Source organism: Rattus rattus, chromosome 8, assembly GCF_011064425.1.
Source record: "Rattus rattus isolate New Zealand chromosome 8, Rrattus_CSIRO_v1, whole genome shotgun sequence".
NCBI lineage: Eukaryota > Metazoa > Chordata > Mammalia > Rodentia > Muridae > Rattus > Rattus rattus.
The window spans coordinates 45,987,202-46,007,104 of NC_046161.1; the positions used below are offsets into that span (position 1 = coordinate 45,987,202).

Below are 19,903 nucleotides of genomic sequence, written 5' to 3' on the forward strand. Positions count from 1 at the left end.
GAAGGAGGAACACTCCTGCATTGTTGGTGGGATTGTAGACTGGTACAACCATTCTGGAAATCAGTCTGGTGGTTCCTCAGAAAATTGGACATTGAACTACCTGAGGATCCAGCTATACCTCTCTTGGGCATATACCCAAAAGATGCCCCAACATATAAAAAAGACGCGTGCTCCACTATGTTCATCGCAGCCTTATTTATAATAGCCAGAAGCTGGAAACAACCCAGATGCCCTTCAACAGAGGAATGGATACAGAAAATGTGGTACATCTACACAATGGAATATTACTCAGCTATCAAAAACAACGCCTTTATGAAATTCATAGGCAAATGGTTGGAACTGGAAAATATCATACTGAGTGAGGTAACCCAATCACAGAAAAACACACATGGTATGCACTCATTGATAAGTGGCTATTAGCCCAAATGGGTGAATTACCGTAGATGCATAGAACAAATGAAACTCAAGACGGATGATCAAAATGTGAATGCTTCACTCCTTCTTTAAAAGGGGAACAAGAATACCCTTGGCAGGGAATAGAGAGGCAAAGATTAAAACAGAGACAGAAGGAACAACCATTCAGAGCCTGTCCCACATGTGGCCCATACATATACAGCCACCCAATTAGACAAGATGGATGAAGCAAAGAAGTGCAGGCCGACAGGAGCCGGATGTAGATCTCTCCTGAGAGAAACAGCCAGAATACAGCAAATACAGAGGCGAATGCCAGCAGCAAACCACTGAACTGAGAACGGGACCCCTGTTGAAGGAATCAGAGAAAGAACTGGAAGAGCTTGAAGTGGTTCGAGACCCCATATGAACAACAATGCCAAGCAACCAGAGCTTCTGTGGACTAAGCCACTACCTAAAGACTATACATGGACTGACCCTGGGCTCTGACCTCATAGGTAGCAATGAATAGCCTAGTAAGAGCACCAGTGGAAAGGGAAGACCTTGGTCCTGCTAAGACTGAAACCCCAGTGAACGTGAGTGTTGGGGGGAGGGCGGTAATGGGGGGAGGATGGAGGAGGGGAAGCCCATATAGAAGGGGAGGGGGAGGGGTTAGGGGGATATTGGCCCAGAAACCGGGAAAGGGAATAACACTCGAAATGTAAATAAGAAATACTCAAGTTAATAAAAAAAAAAAAAAAAAAAAAAAAAGTTTTCAAAAACAAATGGAATAGCCGAGAGGCGCCCTAGTGACAAGTGATGACTTAACTGTAACATGGGGTCCCAGGACAGAGAAGAACAATAAGTAAAAACTAATGGAATCAGGATATAACATTGACCCTAATAATAAAAAGAAAGACAACAGTCTGTAACAGTCAACATGGCGGTGGCTGCAAGGTACCTCCATAGAGTCTTGATACATCCTCAAAGGCATAGTCTCTGAGAGATGGCTCGCCAGACATCTCTTTACCCTTGTTCTGCAAACAGTCTCCTGTCCAACAGATATTTTGCTGCTGCTGCCGCTGCCACTGCTGCTGCAACAAAGCCTACAAAAAGAATTTTAAAGATGCCAAGGAAAAGACATCAGATGAAAAACCAACAGATGATAATAGAGAAGATGAAGTCATACACCTACATGGGAAGTGATCCTGAAGATGACATCCACTTAAAACACTTACACCCACGGCGGATCTCGGAAGTAGGGAAAGCTATTCACTTAAGAAGTTTCAAGTGCTGGACTTTACCGATCCAAAGCAAGGTGTTTATCTTGACTTAACATTAGATATGGCATTGGGAAAAACGAAAAAAAAATGGAACTATTTGCCAGTGTTATGGCTTTACCTCACCGTTCCTCATCAGAAGTCAACAAAGTTGCTGTGTCTACAGGAAATGCATCAGAAATTAAAATAGCAGGTTGTTGTGGACTTTTATGTAGCTGTCCCAGAAACAATGGGTGAATTTAACCCTTTAAGGAAGAAACTGAAAAAAAGATTTCCAAAGGCCATAACATCCCCAAAATGCTTGAATTATTTAAAACTGCACATGAAATTATGGTAGATGAAGAAAGGCAGAACTTCCTCAGCACCAAAACAGCAATGTTGGCTATGCCAAGTGACCAGTTAGCTGCCGATGTTCAAGCTGCTAAAACAGGTTTGTAGGCACAGACCACTGAGTCTGGGTCCATTTGTGGTCCGTGCCTTCCTTCGTAGGTCAACCAGTGAAAGTTTGCTACTGAAGACTGACTCACTGTTACCCAAAGAAGCTGAAACAGCAGAAGCTGCCTAAAGTGTTATATTGTGAAATTATTGGTGTGTGTGTGTGTGTGTGTGTGTGTGTGTGTGTGTGTGTGTGTGGGTGTGTGTGTGTGTAGAAACAAGAAATAACAAAGACATCTATAAAACTGTAAAAAAAAAAAAGAAAGAAAGACAAATTCATGGAAGGAAGAAAAAAAGGAGAAAAAGTCAACATTAAGTGTGTGGTCAAATGACTTGATAAAACAATCAAACTTCCTTTAATCAGAGATTAATATCTTTCCTACAAGCGAAGCTAGAATCACTGCCTATCTTTTCAGGGTGGGAGTAGTAATTATAGTATACTATATATAATGTTAGATCAAAAATATTGTATACCTAATACAAAAGCTAAAATATAAGTTTTATAATAAAACATATTTTAAAACCCTCATCTTGTTACTGAGAAATATGAAAAGATTTCCTACACAGAACATAAGATCATAAAGCATAAAAGAATAATTGTTAAATAAATTCTTATCAAGACTGAAAATAGAGGGGCTGGAGAGTTGGAGATCTTGCTGCTCTGTTATGACGTGGGAGTGTGGATACCAGTACCCACACGGCCAGTCTGTGCTACACACATGCGCAAACACACTAAGGCTGCTTCCAGCTCTTTGGCTTGGTTTCCAGTCCTGTGGCCCAGCAGAATCTGTTAGGTGTGTGTGCTGACCAGAGGCGCATTCCTACAAAACAAAAGACAGCGGTTGGTATGCTATGTTCTCTATGTTCTCTCTCTCTCTCTCTCTCTCTCTCTCTCTCTCTCTCTCTCTCTCTCTCTCTCTCTCTCTCTGTGTGTGTGTGAAAATAAGACTGTAAAGTGAATAACTAGGCTCACAAAATGTTGGAAAAAACTAAAAACCTATTTTTAATTTTTTTGAGTACTAAATAGATCATTAGTAAATACAAAATTTCAACTAGAGTAATAAAGTCATTTGGAAAGATGGTAATAATTAAATAAAAAAAACCAAACATGTACCAGTCATCAGAAAAAGCTGTGGCCATTTGGGATGTCACAGAGAAATAAATGACCCAAGGTCAGTCATAAAGATTTATCTTGTATTAGCCAGTATAGAATAACTACTTGGAAACTAGCATGACTTGTTTACACACAACTATGGCTTAAAAAAACAAACTGATGACTAGTGAGAAGGATGTTGTTATATAAAAATACCAGGTAAAATTTGTTATGTAGAGACGGTCTCTGAACTTTTATGTCCACTGATGCTCTCCACACCTTGTACTCCCAACCATGTACTCCAGAGCAGAGCAGGCCATATATACCATCTCAAATACTGTGCCAACAGCAGAAAGGCTCTTCTGGAGAACCATGTAGCATAGTTTCTCATTAACTGCCACCACTGGCCATAGGCCTTTTCTGCAAGGCACTGTATGTCTGGATAGTTACAGACAGTGATTTTAGGGTCAAAATCAAAAGTATATCTCAGCACATTCCTGGGTGACTCAAGATCCCTGAACCCTGCAGAGTCCTTGGGTCTTCACATCAAAAATTCACATTGCTTTGATGCTGCATAACCCTGAAGATAATGTTTTGTCATCTGTCTTTCTGTAAAAACAAACAAAACAAAAAACCAGAAGAGTTCTGTATGTACTGTCTTCCTCTCTTCTCCCCATAGTCCCTCCTCAGATCATTTCAACTTTCATGTTATCACATCATTGATTTATAATAGTCAAAGTCAAAAATAACTTCCACCTGGCTAAATATCATGGTCCATTTCCAGTTTCTGTCCCCCTTGCTTTATCAGTACCACTTATCATGTCACCAGCAAATGCCACACTTCCTCCCACAGTGTGAACTGACGTCACTCAGAGTTCCGCTCTTATCGTGGTCACCGCTTATTCTGTCTCATGGGTTTCCTTCGCTCCCCCAACTCTAATAAACATTAGGGTATTCCATGATGAATCCTCAAACTTCCATTCTCTCTGTTTATTAAAGAAATCTCAGATCAGCTGCTGGATAAAGACACATCTACAGATCTGTATGTTGCTAAACCATACATTTTTCTCTCCAGGTCAGGCCAATAGTCTAAACTCCACCTCTGATGTCCCAATGCCGACCTATACTTCAATTCAAAATGGCAAAACTGACTGGGGTGTGTGTGTGTGTGTGTGTGTGTGTGTGTGTGTGTGTGTGTGTGTGTTTTGTATAGTAATTCCAATGTGTGCATCTGTTTGTACATGTAAGTACATGTGTGTGTGGAGTCCAAAGGTCAATGTCAGGTATGTTCATCAATTGGTAAGTGCTTTTGAACCTCAATTTTTGAAACAGGATCTCCCACTGAACCTTGGACTTGCTGGTCAGCCTTGACTGGCTTTTTAGCAAGCCCCTGGGATTATGGCTCCTGAGTGCTGGAATTACACTGCACTGTATGTATTGGAGATACAAACTTGGTTTTGTTTGCTTACTTTTCCTTTGGGTTTTTCTGTCTTGGTTAGTGCTTGTCGTCGTCGTCGTCGTCGTCGTTGTTGAAATGTTGTTTTTGCTAGGAATTGAGCTCAGGGTCTCCCACATGCACACAGTCTTCCACTTAGCTAAACATCACCCCAGTGCTCCAGTTGTTCTTAGGCCAAATTTAGTGGTCACAGTAGGAATTCTATGGAGATTTTATTTATTTTATATTTATGAGTACACTGCCACTGTCTTCAGACACACCAGAAAAGCGCATGGGATCCTATTATAGACGATTGTATGCCACCATGTGGAGGCTGGAAACTGAACTCAGGCTCTCTAGAAGAGAGGAACCAGTGCTCTTAACCGCTGAGCCATTTCTATATTTTACACCACACATTATCAATTCATTAGTACTGCAGGGTTTTTGGGCTTTTGGGTTCCCGCTTGTGGTTTAATAATAGCATGGAGACATCTATATAGCTCTAGGCTGTTGGCCTTTTTGCTAGGGCAGCCTCTGCTGGCTTCTGACTTAACCCGACTTCTCTGCCATTGTGTCCCTCCATGTGGCTCTCACTGCTCTACCTCCCTGCTCCATTCTTTTTTTTAAACATACATTTATTTATTTATTTATTTATTTATTTATTTATTTATTTATTATGTATACATCATATCGGTTTCTGCCTGCATGTATGCAACTACAGGCCAGAAGAGAGCACCAGACCTGATTATAGGTGGTTGTGAGCCACCATGTGGGAATTGAACTCAGGACCTCTGGAAGAGCAGACAATGCTCTTAACCTCTGAGCCGTCTCTCCAGCCCCTCCCGGCTCCATTCTTGTCCATGCTTCCGTCTCTCTGTGTCTGTCCCTCTTGTCCTTCTGCCGCAGCTCCAGTCACCAGCTCTTTAATTATGCAAAAAGCCACACTCCTTACTCACCCACTTGACACTGGGGGCTTTGTGACCTTCCTCAGCAATTTGCCTTTTTGAGGGGCAGGTGAAGAAACCACAGACATTTACACATCCTGCCAGTCGGGTGCTGTCAGCCTGGTGACTAACAGTTGAAATCACAGGACACAGTTTTTCATAGCCAGTAAATGCAATATTTGTGGGTCATCCCAGCACATCAGTAAACCTCCTCAGTTCCACCCTCTCTCTACCTCTCTGTCTGTTACCACCCTGGCCAACATGCTTGTCTGATATAGCGGGATTTTATTTTATCTCCCTGCTTCTGCGATGTCTCCTCCCATGTACTTGTGCTAAAGCTACAGCCTAAAATGTTACGTTTTAAAAAAATCACACCTATTTTATTTGTTTGTGTAAGAGTCTGGAGGTGCATGCATGGAGGTCAGAGATCAACCCCATGGAGTCTGTCTGTGGGTCTTGGGAATTGAACTCAGGACAGTTAGTCCTATCTGTTAGTTTCTCAACAAACAGCAGCTAGAATAACCATGTAAAGATTACTAAGGCATATCCCATCACTCTTGATAGATATAGTCGATGGTTCCCATCTCACTAAGGACAGAGCTAAAGTTGGGTGCTCTGAGGGCCTCCCCCATCTGCTTCCCTCCATCCTCATACCCTGGCTGGCTGTTCTACTCCCCATCCCCTCCGACCCCCCATGAGAAGGCACTTATCAGCCTTCTCCCTCATGTTTGTTTTGTTCCCATAGAAACCCTTCCTACCCCCAGAATTTATTGATTTTTTTTAAAGATTTATTTACTTATTATGCACACTGTAGCTGTCTTCAGACACACCAGAAGAGGGCATCAGATCCCATTACAGATGGTTGTGAACCACCATGTGGTTGTTGGGATTTGAACTCAAGACCTCTGGAAGAGCAGTCAGTGCTCTTAACCTCTGAGCCATCTTTCCAGCCCGAATTTATTGATTCTTATATTGTATTCCCAACGTTTAAGTCAGCATTGTGTCACTGTACCTTCAGTAAGTATTGCCTAGGACTTGAGACTAAGCAAAGTGAAACGGACAAAACGGACAAAACTCACTCCAAGAGTTTGAGGTTTACATACACCCTCTTGGACCAGAGTCCTTACAGAAGGTAGAAAAGAAGAGTGTAATGTATGCATGATGTATTTACCTAAGAGGTTTTGCAGAAACACAAAGTTTGCTTATTAAAAATAGCAATCGGGGCCTAAGAGACTGCGGCACTTGCCCACATGAAAGTGAAAGGAGAGTACCAACTCCACAAAGTTGTCGTCTGGCAGCTACATGTGCCATGGCGGTTGTGTCCCCAAGTAACAATGATGATGTTAAGAAGAACAAGCAATTGAGAATCAGTGACATGGATGTGAGGTGCTATCTTCTGATAGCGCCTCCTTGCCCAGGTAATGAAGTAATGCGTCCATGAGGTACAATAATAAGGTCTTGCAATTCTGTCTAAGAATGAGCACAGTTTGAAAGAGGAAACATGAAGACTACATACTATATTTGCATCATATCACCCCCACCCCATTAACATGTTGAAATCCTACCTGATCCCAAGTCGAAGATAGGAAGGAGGGGTCACCCTCTTTGGAAGATGATTACTATGGGTTAAGTGGTCAGATGTCTGTGAATTGGATTAGTGTCCAGTGAAGACCCTCCGGAGATCCTCTAGTCAACCTTCCTAACCATAAAATTATTTTCATTGCTTCTTCATAACCGTAATTTTGCTACTTTTATGAATCATAATATAAATATCTGCATTTTCCAATGGTCTTAGGTGACCCTTGTGAAAAGGTGATTCAGCCCCTAGGGGTCGACACCCACAGTTTGAAACCGCTACAAGTCCCTCAGCCACAGGACACACCGTAACAAAGTGTCACCTGTGAGGCAGCTGACCCTAACATCACACCACATCTGTTGAGATCCTGGCCTTGGATTTGCCGGCCTCTGCATCTTGGAAGGGAATCTCTCAAGCGGCCAGTAGGTTGTAAACAGATCCAAGTGAGGGCAGTGCTGGCCCCTTCAGCCCGCTAGGTGGAGCCCGAGGAAACAGAAAACAGTCACTGGTAGCTTGCAAAATTGGAGATTCCAAGGCCAGCCCAGAAGGGCACCTGCCAGCGGCCTCCTCAGTGGGTTGGAGTAAGGGGAGGCAGAGAGCATGAAGTGAACTCAGAACAGAGTAAACAGCAGGGCACAGTAACTCCAGGTACAAAGAAAAACAAACCCGGTTAGCCTGGAGCTGAGTGTGTGTTTTTGTGAAAGCACAAAACTTTGAACCTTAGAAAATGAGGGGCTGAAGGTGCACTGGGAGACTCTCTGGATTAGAAGTAAAAGATTAATTGCTCTATTGAAATTAAGCCTATTAGCTGACAGGATGGCTCAGGGGGTAATGGCACTTGCTACCAAGGTTGGATGTCCTGCGTTCGATTCCCAGGACACAAAAACAGACTCCATGGGGTTGATCTCTGACCTCCATGCATGCACCTCCAGACTCTCACACAAACAAATAAAATAGGTGTGAATTTTTAAAACGTAACGTTTTAGGCTGTAGCTTTAGGACAAGTACATGGGAGGAAAGAGAAAAAAGTTATTAAGGAGGATGTTTGCAATTCCCCCAACTAACTGCAGATGGCCACTGACACATGGGAGTATAGTTCTGCATAATTTGATCATTATGACACTTAAAAACTTAAGGATTGGGGTTGGGGATTTAGCTCAGTGGTAGAGCGCTTGCCTAGAAAGCGCAAGGCCCTGGTTTTGGTCCCCAGTTCCGAAAAAAAGAACCAAAAAAAAAAAAAAAAAACTTAAGGATTAAATGTGTTGGGTTATATTTCACAGATACGCCTTTTGACCACTTTAAAACATGTCACGTATCTCATCATGAGAAAAGTCTCAGTCAGAGATAGGTGACTTGCAAATGAAAGAGTGAGAACTGCTTATGGCTGTGCACCCGCCCCTTACTGTAAGTTCCCACTGCAGCCAACACCATCTGCCCTGTAACCTTTCCGACTGCTCTTGTGGACTTGACTGTGTAGAGATGCCCTTTTAGAGAGAGATGAGTAGACTTTACAGAGCAGACGTGTATACCAGGCAGGGTAGTACAGTGTCTACAATGCAGTGCTTGGAAGGAAGGACTCAAGAGGCAGGGCAATCTTGGGTTCAGGGGCTGCCTGGGCTACATAGTAAGACCCTGTCTCAGAAAATAACAGAAAGAAAGGTGGTCATGATGCTTTTAGTGCATATGCAGCTGCAGCTGGGTGAGGAGATACTGAGGTTCCAGGTTCCCATCTCCTCTTTTTATCAGTCCAGAGTAGCAGAATGAAGATGGTAAGGCCTTGGGAACTTGAGAATATTGCTCAGCAGCTCAGGGAGCTCCCTAAGTTTGTGCTTACAGTAGATGTCTTAGTCTATACAGGCTACTATAACACAGGATCTTAGCTGCATAATTTACAGATAATAAAGATTTGTTGCTTACAGTCCCAGGGCTTAGAGATGCTATTGTAAATGCACCTGTAGATTGGATGTTTCACAGGTCATCCAAACATTGGTGTTTTCTTCTCTCTTTTCTTAGTGGTAGGAATCATAATCAGGGCCTTGTGAATACTATGGTAGTGTTCTACCACTGAACTCTACCCCAAGTCCTAGATAGTGCCCCTTGTTGAGTTCTCACATGACTCACGACAGAAGTGGGAAAGCAGGCTCTACTTTATAGAGGCAGAATCCCATTCAGGAAGGCAGAACCCTCAGGAAGTTGTTACCCATTCCCCCGAGCCCCATTTCTTAATGCTGTCACATCGAGGATTGAGTTTCAACATAGGAAGGGATGACGCACCAGTGTGCTAGCACAGGTCAAGGAAACTGTAGCTCCTCCTTCTGTTGACAATGATTTGAAGTCAGTTGGAGAGTTAAGCAAGGCTCCAGGTTGGCCAAATGACTAGAAAGGACTGTGGGATGTCCAGAGCAGCTGAGGGTCACTCAAGGGGGTGAGCAGAATGACTAACAATTGAACTTATGGAGCGAGAGAGAATGGAAAGTCACAGGTACCGTTTAGAATCAGCTTAGCAGCTAAGGCTATAGAAGGACACAGGTTACAAGTAGACAGGGTGGAACCTTGCACTGCTGGCCTCCGACAGCAAGGAGAACTCAATCTCTTTCTATGCCAGTGACCCAGTTTCCTCTGCTTTAAACAGCTCTTGGCATCTGCAGCTGGTGTTCAATCTTCTGGCTGTGCGGAAGCCTCCCCTGACCTCACAGCTCACTTGGCTTCTCCCTGCTGATGACTGGGCCGTTTTACAGGTCAGCCACTACTCTAAGACCTCTCTATACATTTTCTTGATAACTACTAATGAGGAAACACCATCTATGGCAAAGCTAAAACTTCAAGAGTTTTATATTTTGTCCAAGGTCACCAAGATAAGTCTGGATTCATCTCTGTAATTGTAAATGCCACCCCTCTCCCCTTAGCTTTTACAACTTCCAGAAACAAACGTTTTGTAAAGCAGGCATCAGTGTAGTATACTAAGGCATTTACAAGAGATCTAAGGGGCAGGGGAGAGATATCCAAGAAAGGCACCTAGAACCTCGTCTGTTATTATGATTATGCTGTTTATCCACACGGCAAGCACTGACTGGAATTCTGAGTTGAATGTGCTTGTCTGTATTAGGATCCAGAATTAAAGAAGGCAAAGGTAGAATGTCTCCACGAGTCTCTGCTTGTCCTCGCACCTCCCTGTCTTCTTACCTCCACCGCTTCGCTTTGACTTGATTCATCCTTGTTTCTCCTTGGCACACTCCAAATCAAAAAGGGCCGATCAGAAACCACAAATAAGGGGAAAGAATTGGTGCTAGACAAGCATGGGAGAGTTCTATTTCAAGAGGGCACTAGAAATAGAAAATGTTGAAAGTAACAGAATAGAGTCTGCAAAACACTAGATCACCCACGAAAGAAAGATCCACGACAGGATGTGATCGGGGGTGGGGACTTCAGGACTGCAGAGCAAAACCGACCAATAGTGGCTGATATGTAAAAGCAGCAGTGTGTGGTGCCTATTGTGCCAGCACTTGGGGTGCTGAGGGAGGAGGGCTGCTATCAGATCAAGCTAGCCTGGGCTACATAGTGACTTCAGGACAGCCGGGTCTATATAGAAAAACCCTATTAGATAAAAATGAACAATATAGAGATGGGGAAGGGAGACAGACAGACAGACAGACACACACACACACACAGAGGTGTAAAACTGAGAGGCACTTGCTATATTAGTTCTTGGCAAACAGCAATTCAAATTATGTCATCCTTTCACTAAAATGAAAGTCACAATTCAGACTAAAGCTAAGCTAGTCGTAGTAGTGTCTATCTGTATTTCAGGTTCTTAAGAAGCTGAGGCAGGAAGATCCCTTGAGCCCTTGAGTTTGAGGCCAACCTGGGCAAATAGCAGACTGACCTGAAACTCAGAGCCCCACCTGCCTGCCTCTGCCTCCTAAGTGGGGGGACTAAAGGTGTGTGCCACCATCACCCAACAGACTTTGTCTTAAAGGGAAAAAACGAAATGGAAAGAAAAAGAAAGAGAAGACAAGAGGAAGGGCAAGGGGAGGAAGATAAAACTAGCAAAAAATCAAGGGTCTGTCACAAGGGCTGGCAAGCTGTCTCAGTGGGCTGTGAGGCTCCCTACCACCCACGCTACTGACCTGAGTTCAACAAGGACACACAGCAGGAGAGAACCAACTCCTGAAAGGTGTCCTGTGCCTACCACACACATGTGGGGACACATACGCCAAATAAATACACCTTTTTAAAAAGAATTGTCCAGCTTGACACCCCAAGTTTTCAGAAATCTGCTTTTCTCAGCACTGCTACAGAAATGACTCACATACAGAAGGTCCCCAACAGAAATAAATTGCAGTGCTCTGAAACAAAAGTCACCCTGCCGTACTCTACATTAACCTGCACAGCCTGAGAAGAAGGCTGGCATGGAACAGTCCCTATCCGCAGACTTCACAGAAATGCCCATGAAGGCAACTGGCTATTTGTTTTGGGTGCTGGAAGCAGGGGAAATGGCTATCAATTTGAATCTTTCTGGATCAGTTAGAAGAGCAGCAGGCTTTTGAGTCCTGGGAGTGTGATTAGGGCCTGGGCTGGCTTTGTTGTCTGCTGTTGGGAAGGCTGGGAGGGGGAATGAGTGGAAGAGCGCCCATTCCTAACCCACACAGCCTTCCCTCGGGTGTGTCTGTAGGAGTTCTGCTAAGTGCCCATAAGCTGCCAGCCTGCTGTCCCGGAGCTGTCATCAGATGAGAGTGACATGCAGAAGGGACTTTCCATTCCTCAAGCAGAAGCAAAGTGAGCAAGAGTAATGCCTTAAAGTGGTACTGACTTAAAACAAAAACAAACAAAACAGCAGCAGCAAAAACCCTTTACGTGTTTTTGTATTTGTATAGGAAAACAAATACAGTGGTTTTGATGTTGATTTGTTTTTAGATAGTCACTTTACTTTGATGGGGAAAATAAAATACTTAATATAATAGGAGCTTGGGATAAAAAAGAAGTTTCGTTCCAAAATAAAACCCAGCTAGATGAGAGTTTTATTTATTTATTTATTTTTTCGGAGCTGAGGACGGAACCCAGGGCCTTGCAATTGCTAGGCAAGCGCTCTACCACTGAGCTAAATCCCCAACCCCTGGATGAGAGTTTTAAGTGAGAGAGAGAGAGAGAGAGAGAGAGAGAGAGAGAGAAAAGAGAAGAGAAGAGAAGAGAAGAGAAGAGAAGAGAAGAGAAGAGAAGAGAAGAGAAGAGAAGAGAAGAGAAGAGAAGAGAAGAGAAACAACACTAGAAGCGCCTTGGGCCTGAAGTCCACCTAACATGTTGGAAAGCAAGCTGTTGGGTCATTTGTAAACTAAGTGCTTGTGGGCCTGAGGCAGGAGGATGATAAATTCAAGGTCAACCAATGCTACACAGGGAGATCCTGCCTCAAAAAAGAAAAGAAAAAGACATTAAAATGTGGACCGACCGACCGCATGCTCTTATCTTCTGTGGTAAGCTGTGAACCAGTGCCCAAAGTCTACAGAACCTGTGACTGTCTAACCCGCTCCCCTTTACAGAGGAGTATGCAGGCTTTGAGATCCAGAGAGTGTGGACTGTTTGGGTGCATTTGAAGGGTAAAACCACAAGTATTCACCTAGAGCTCATCTAAAAGAGGAAGCAAAGTAACTATGGGGTGAACACTGGAGTGATGCAGCCACAAACCAAGGAATGCCAGCCGCTGCTGCAAACTAGGAGACACGGGGCGGGGCTGCTCCTGAAGCCACACGTGGTGCTACTGATTGGGTAAAATGTACCCCACTACCCAGCAGTGTTTGGCATTGTCTGGAGAGGTTCTAAAACCTTTAATAAGAAAGACGAAGCTAATGCAAGGTAAGGAGACTATAGCGTAGGCCTTGAGGCTAAGAGCCACACTGCAGCGCTCCTTCCGGCTGCTGGTCTCGGGAGCACACAGCTCCTAACTCCTGCTGCCACCGTCTGGAGCTGCTCCTGACACCGTGCCTTCTGTGACATGATGGAATGTAAAACCATGAATTAAAATAAGTCCTCCCAAATCACGTCTTGTCAGGTACGTGGTTGCTGATTCAGAGGGCATGAGGCCCTATCAACACCTTGATTTAGACAAATAAAACTGATTTCACACTTCTGCTTTCAGAAGTGTACAAGAACAGGTTTCTGTTGCTGAAAAAAAAAAGAGAGATTTATTTTAATTTTAAATTGGTGTATGCGTCTATGTCTGTGTGTGGGAATGTGTATGCCTGAGTGCAGGGGCCCCTGGAATTCAGAAGAGGAAATCAGATCCCCTGTAGCTACGTCTGTGAGCCTCCAGACATGAGTGCCTGGGTCCTTGGTCAGAGCCATACGTGCTGTAACTTAGCTGCTTTTCTACTGTCTTGATACAACACCACAACCAAAGGTAACATGGAAAATGTCACTGTTCACATGGCCTGTAAAAGATCTCCTTTTAAGGGCAAGCCTGAATTCAAGGAGAGCCTGTGACTCAGTTAAGCCTCCCCCTAGCCTTCATTTCCCTACAGAGTACTTCAGGGCAATCTGATAGCCAAAGGAAAAATGCCCGTAGCTGTGCTCTGGGAGGAAAGAGTGTTCCTGAGGTATCTTTGAGACCTATGACATCTAAAGCTCTAAATGAGGCCTGACACTCCCAGTGACCCAGCAACTCTGCTCTGTGCTTTAAATAGAGCAAAATGTAAAATAAAATAAAGTTTCCCCCTTTATCAGGAGAAGACCCGAGAGTCTGAGGGTCTCTCTTGCTCTTCTCTTCCTGGAAGTCCAAGTGTTAGCTTTTGCTACACTGGCAGAAGAAAACGCTCAGTGGCTGTTTAGTGTCAGAGGGTGAGTCTTGATCATCATGGCAGGGCGTGTGGCAGCAGGTAGGTAGGCTTGGTGATGGAACAGTAGCTGAGAGCTCACATCTGATCCACCGGCAGGAACCAGATCAAGAACTCACTGGGAATGGTATGTGTTTTTGAAACCTCAGAGCCCACCAGTGTTGACACACCTCCCCCAGCAAGACCACAGCTCTGTGCACTTTCCAAATAGTTCCGTTGGCTGGGGACCAAGTATCCACACATGTGAGCCTCCAAGGGCCATTTGCTCTCCAGCCGTCTCAGTGCTCTTAACCACTGACCCATCTTCCTAGGCCTCATTTGCTGTTGCCTTAAGCCACTACTTCTATACTTATTTGCCAGGACAGTGTAGGCCAATTAACTCGCTCCCCTAGTCACCCAAGCTCCTCCAAGCAACAGCTAAAGGATGGAAGGTTTATAAATAGAGAATAACAGAAAAAGATTTTGATAAATATTTAGAAGATGGAAAATTAATGGATGAGCAGCAATTTAGTAGAGATAATAGCAAACAGAGGATGTGAAGACATGGGTCAGATCCACCAGAGGCCAAATATAGTCACCAAGTAGGTGAGTAATGAATGAGGGATGGGGCTGAAACAGAAGATGGGGTGAATGTATAGACATAACCTTGATGCCTCTGCGTCACTGCTGTGCCAAGAGCTGGGGGCATCCCTGGTGCCCACCTCCAGTCCAAATCTGACCACTTGACCTTGTGCTATAGATGCCAGTTCGGCCCATGTTCTTTCTATTGGAAAGAACTAGTCACAAGCTTCCTCCTGGAGCAAGAGCTGAGAAGCACCACACAGGACAGACAGGCTTTTGTACAGCAGCTCTGTACTGCAGGGGGAAGATGTACTTCAGGAAGCTCTGATCCCACTGTCTGCTGCACGCTCTACAGCATGCTGTCCTAAGATTTCAGATCTCAGAAGAGCCTCAAAAGTTCCAGAAAAACAAACAAACAACTTAAGGGAAGAAAGTTGAGGTTTTGTTCATGGCCTCATAGGACATTAGTCCATCATGGTGGAGAAAGCTTGGCAGTAGGAGCACGTCACTCTATGGCTATAGAAGCTAGTATCTGGTTACATTGGCTGCTACAGCAGACAGAAAGTCAAGAGAGCTACCACTGAAACTCAGGCCTGCCACCAATGGCCTGTATCAACCTGCCTGGCCCACTGGTCAAAGGGGCTGCAGAGTCACAAAACGGTCCTACTAGCAGGAGCTCACATCCTCAAACATAGGAGCTGTGGGAGGCATTCAAAGGCCATGGGTGGGCAAGGGATCAGGATGTGCATTTCACACTCAAACTTGTGAGTCTAGCATATTAATAACCATGGGGAAAAGATACTTACACACTCGCTGAGTCTACACAGACTATTCTGGAAAAGAAAAGCACCCAAGAAACTGCTCCTAGAGGTTGGCCTTGACAAGGAGACTGTGGAGGGGAAGGCAGGACAAGCATGGACTAGTATTTCACCAGATGCCATTTTGTCAGTTAACAGTCTATGGCAGTGAGTATATTAGCTGCTTATTAAAATAAACATTTTATAGGAAGTTTTGGGGGGGTTTTTTGTTTTTTTTGTTTTTGTTGTTTTTTTTTTTTTCAGAGCTGAGGACCGAACCCAGGGCCTTGCGCTTGCTAGGCAAGTGCTCTACCACTGAGCTAAATCCCCAACCCCTTGTTTGTTTTTTTTAAAGAACCTTGGTAAAAGAAAAAAAATCCCAAAATAGGTGTCTTCTTTTTTTTTTTTTTTTTTTTTTTTTTTTTTTTGGGCGGGGGACCGAACCCAGGGCCTTGTGCTTCCTAGGCAAGCGCTCTACCACTGAGCTAAATCCCCAACCCCAATAGGTGTCTTCTGACACTATGAACTCAGGGCGGATGTGGCTGCCTGCTCATCAAATCAGCCAACACTGCATAGCAGATGGGGGAAGGGCACACAAGCCCCCAGCCCTGTCTGAGGAGCCTGATACCTGATGACTGCCTAGAAGAAAGTTGGCCTCCTTTAGGGGTGTGGCCTCCTTTAGGGGTGTGGCCTCCTTTAGGGGTGTGGCCTCTGGTACTCCTGTGTTTGGTCCCACATCTATGCTTAGAGAGGGAACATTAATTGGACTCAGTAAGTTATTTAAAAAAAATCTGGGGCTGGAGAGATGGCTCAGCGGTTAAGAGCACTGACTGCTCTTCCAGAGGTCCTGAGTTCAATCCCCAGCAACCGCATGGTGACTCACAACCATCTGTAATGGGATCGGATGCCCTCTTCTGTGTGTCTGAAGAGAGCGACAGTGGACTCATACATAAAATAAATAAATAAAAAATAAATAAATCTGACAGGAGTCAGGGCAAGGAGTGAGGGGTGTGGTCAAACTACATGAGGTGATCAAAAAATAAAATTTAAAGTTATTTTTAAAAACCAAATCCCTCACTTTCAGCGTGCTTCCTTTAGGTGGCGGCAACTGTACTTTCCATGTGTGCAATCCAGCTGACGCCCTGTGGACCAGATCAACGGCAATGCTCTCATACCTTGTTTTTGTTGGGTTTGGTTTGTTTCCCTCTCACAAGGGAAAGAAAAAAAAAATCAGTGGAATGCTAAGTATTCATTAATGAAACACGCGGCCCAGAAATGTATTGCTTTTGTCCTATCCCAAGTACGACTGTCATAAAGAGAAAGTCACAACAGACCGAGATGCTAGCCATCCAGGGGCTTATAAAGCTAGTGGGAGGGTATTTACCAAACTGGCAATGCTTATGTCTGCATAGCCGGCCAAGGAATGGGTCAGCTTGTTTTGCTCTGGGTTCTTCCAAATTTCCTACAGTGTGAAAGGTGTTTGCCCCAAGCTTGTTTATCTGAGTCCTAATCTGTGCCACTTCAGCCTTTTTAGGCCCAGGGGACCAGGACTCGTGTGCAGTTGTACTCCTGTTGCCTTGCCACGGCTTGCATGCCTCAGAGCATTAAAAAACCATAGGCAGAACTGCTTGCAGAGTGCATGGTACGGAGAAGTTAGAGCCTCTCATTCTCTCAGTGACAGATTAAATGAGGGTAAGTTCTTACAGAGCTGCTCCTGGAAGCTCACAGAAAGGGGTTCTCTAAAACAAGGCCACAGAAGAGTCTCCTTGTCCCTGGAACGGTTCTGGGAGAACTGAGCAGATCCTCTTGGGTCATTACAGTGCTATAGGCCAGGTTGGCTGTGTGCTAGGCTTAAGAAAAGAGATCTGTCTCTACTTTTTAAAGAGATGCATCGGACTAGAGAGATGGCTCAGTGGTTGAGAGCACTGACTGCTTTTCCAGAGGTCCTGAGTTCAATTCCCAGCAACCACATGGTGGCTCACAACCATCTGTAATGGGATCCGATGCCCTCTTCTGGTGTGTCTGAAGACAGCTACACTGCACTCATACATAAATCTTTTGAAAAAGAGAGATGTATCAGCATGTTTATCTGTGAAACTAAGGACAAACCGAACTTGATACCTGGTGTGTAAATCTCCCAAACAGAGGTACCACAGGACACTAACAAAAAGAAAGAGTAAGAATTTAACAATCCTGTGCTGTGTAAACAGTTCTACCTCAGGGTATACACCAAGACATGGAAGTATATCGAGTGGATATGGATATTTACACACTAATATTAATAGAATTATCCATAATAGCCTCAGGTGGAAGCAGCCAAGTGTGAATGGACAGAGAAATAAATGAACGAAGTGCAGTAAGTGACAAAATGGAGAAGCATTTAGTCTTCAAAAGGGATGAGAGTCTCACAGTTGCTATGAGACACTGTGCTGTGTAAAATAAGCCAACCACTAAGGGAAAAAACACCATAAAATTCTGCACAAATCAAGCAGATGGACTTCAAGAAACAGAAAATAGAATAGTGGTTGCCTGAGACTGAGAAGAGGGAGAAAATGGGGAAATCTAGTTTAAAAGGTATAGAGTTTCAGTTCTGCATTGTAGAAATAATTGTAGAGCTGAACACTGGCGGTGGTAAATAGCAACATGGATGGCTTTCATGTTCACAGAACTCTGCCCTGAGAGTGAGTGAAGTGGCAGCTTCTGTCGTGTGTGTTATCCTGCAATGATAAAGGACCAAAAGACCGACCAGATGGGACCAGAAAGTAATGAATATTCCTGAGAACTTTACTGATAGCCTAAGATGAGGGGATTAGCTGTCAATTGCAGAATTGTCATTAAAACTTTCTTTCTTTAAAGTTTTTTTATTAATTTTTTTATTTATATGAGTACACTGTAGCTGTCTTCAGACACACCAGAAGTGGGCATCAGATCCCATTACAGATGGTTGTGAGCTACCATGTGGTTGCCGGGGATTGAACTCAGGACCTCTGGAAGAGCAGCTGGTGCTCTTAACCGCTGAGCCATCTCTCCAGCCCCTTTCTTTAAATTTTTATTTCATGCGTATGAATGATTTGCCTCTGTGCATGCGGTGACTGTGGAGGCCAGCAGAAAACATCAGATGCCTTGGAACTGGAGTTATAGACGTGTGAGCTGCCACGTGGGTGCTGGCACTCAAACACAGGTCCTCTGAGAGAGCACCCACTGCCCTTAACTGCTGAGCTGTCTCTGGAGGCTCTGTTCTGTAACTATGTGCAGATGTCAATAATGAATGTTGACATCTAACAAGGCCCTTTCTGTTTGATTGGGTCAGTGTTAAAGAATAATTTTAAATAAATAAAATTTGTCGGGGTTGGGGATTTAGCTCAGTGGTAGAGCGCTTGCCTAGCAAGCGCAAGGCCCTGGGTTCAGTCCCCAGCTCCGGAAAAAAAAAAAATTGTCCTGATGGGTACTATTATTATGGTCATTTTAAGGTTCAACTGAGGTTTAGAAATTGTAAATATTTGTTCAAGGTTCATGAGTGACAGAGCCCTGATTGTGTTTTAACTAGGAATTGAACCTAAGTTCTCCCACATGCAGTCTACCACTGAGCTAACTCCCCAGCCACAGCCCAGATCTGATCTCGCTTCACTCATCTGAGCACATGGTTCGTTTCAGGGCTAGGGTTCTGCAGTCAGACATTGTGCAGTTCTTTTTGTCTTAAGATAAGTACTTCTTTAAACACCTTTTAAAGATGGAAATCTCAAATAGAGGACCCTAAATTATATGGGCTTGGGGTATGGCTCAGAGGCAAAGTTTAGTAATAGGAAGGTACTGGGCTCAACTCCCAGAACCAAGGAGAAAAGGAGGAAACAAGACATTTATGTGCTTGGGGACTGAGAGTTCACTGGTACTTCTTAGAGAACTGCACCGAAGACAGGGCCTCGGCAAGCGTGTGCTCATACCTAGCTGTGGCATTGGGATGGCACACATAATTCCAGGGGAAGGGGCAGAGAACATGTGAGTAACCATGATAGATAATTCTGTAAGGTAATCTTAATGTCACTTTAAATTCTTTATTTTAAATTTTACCTTCTGTCTATCTATCATTCATCGTTCATTTGTTTTTCAGTTTTTCAAGACATGGTTTCTCTGTGAAGCCTTGGCTGTCCTGAACTCACTCTACAGACCAGGCTGGCCTCGAACTCAGAGATCCACCTGCCTCTGCCTCCTGAGTGTTCTGACTAAAGCCTTGTGCCACCATTGTCCATCAACATTATTTTTTAATAATTATAAACAGAGTAAAACATAATCAAGCATGAAACCCAGAAATTCGCTAATAATTTATGGAAGACTAACTTCTCCAGAGAGAATTGACTAGATGAGTAACTTTATTTACTCTGTAAATGCATGTGGAAGTGTAGATTCACATGTATGCCCACATGCAGTGTCACCACCTGCATGAGGAGATCACAGGACAACTCAAACTCAGCTGGTCAGGCTTGGCCGCAAGCTCCTTTACCCACCGAGCCATCTCACCCACCCAAAAGATAGTTTTAAGGAAAACGAACCGATCTTGCCAATCACGAAGG

At 44.1% G+C, this 19,903-nt stretch overlaps 1 pseudogene; it reads left to right on the forward strand.

Moving 5' to 3' along the window:
• The first annotated feature begins 1,330 nt into the window (after positions 1-1,330).
• Positions 1,331-2,235, forward strand: LOC116908301 (annotated as a pseudogene).
• Positions 2,236-19,903: the final 17,668 nt, after the last annotated feature.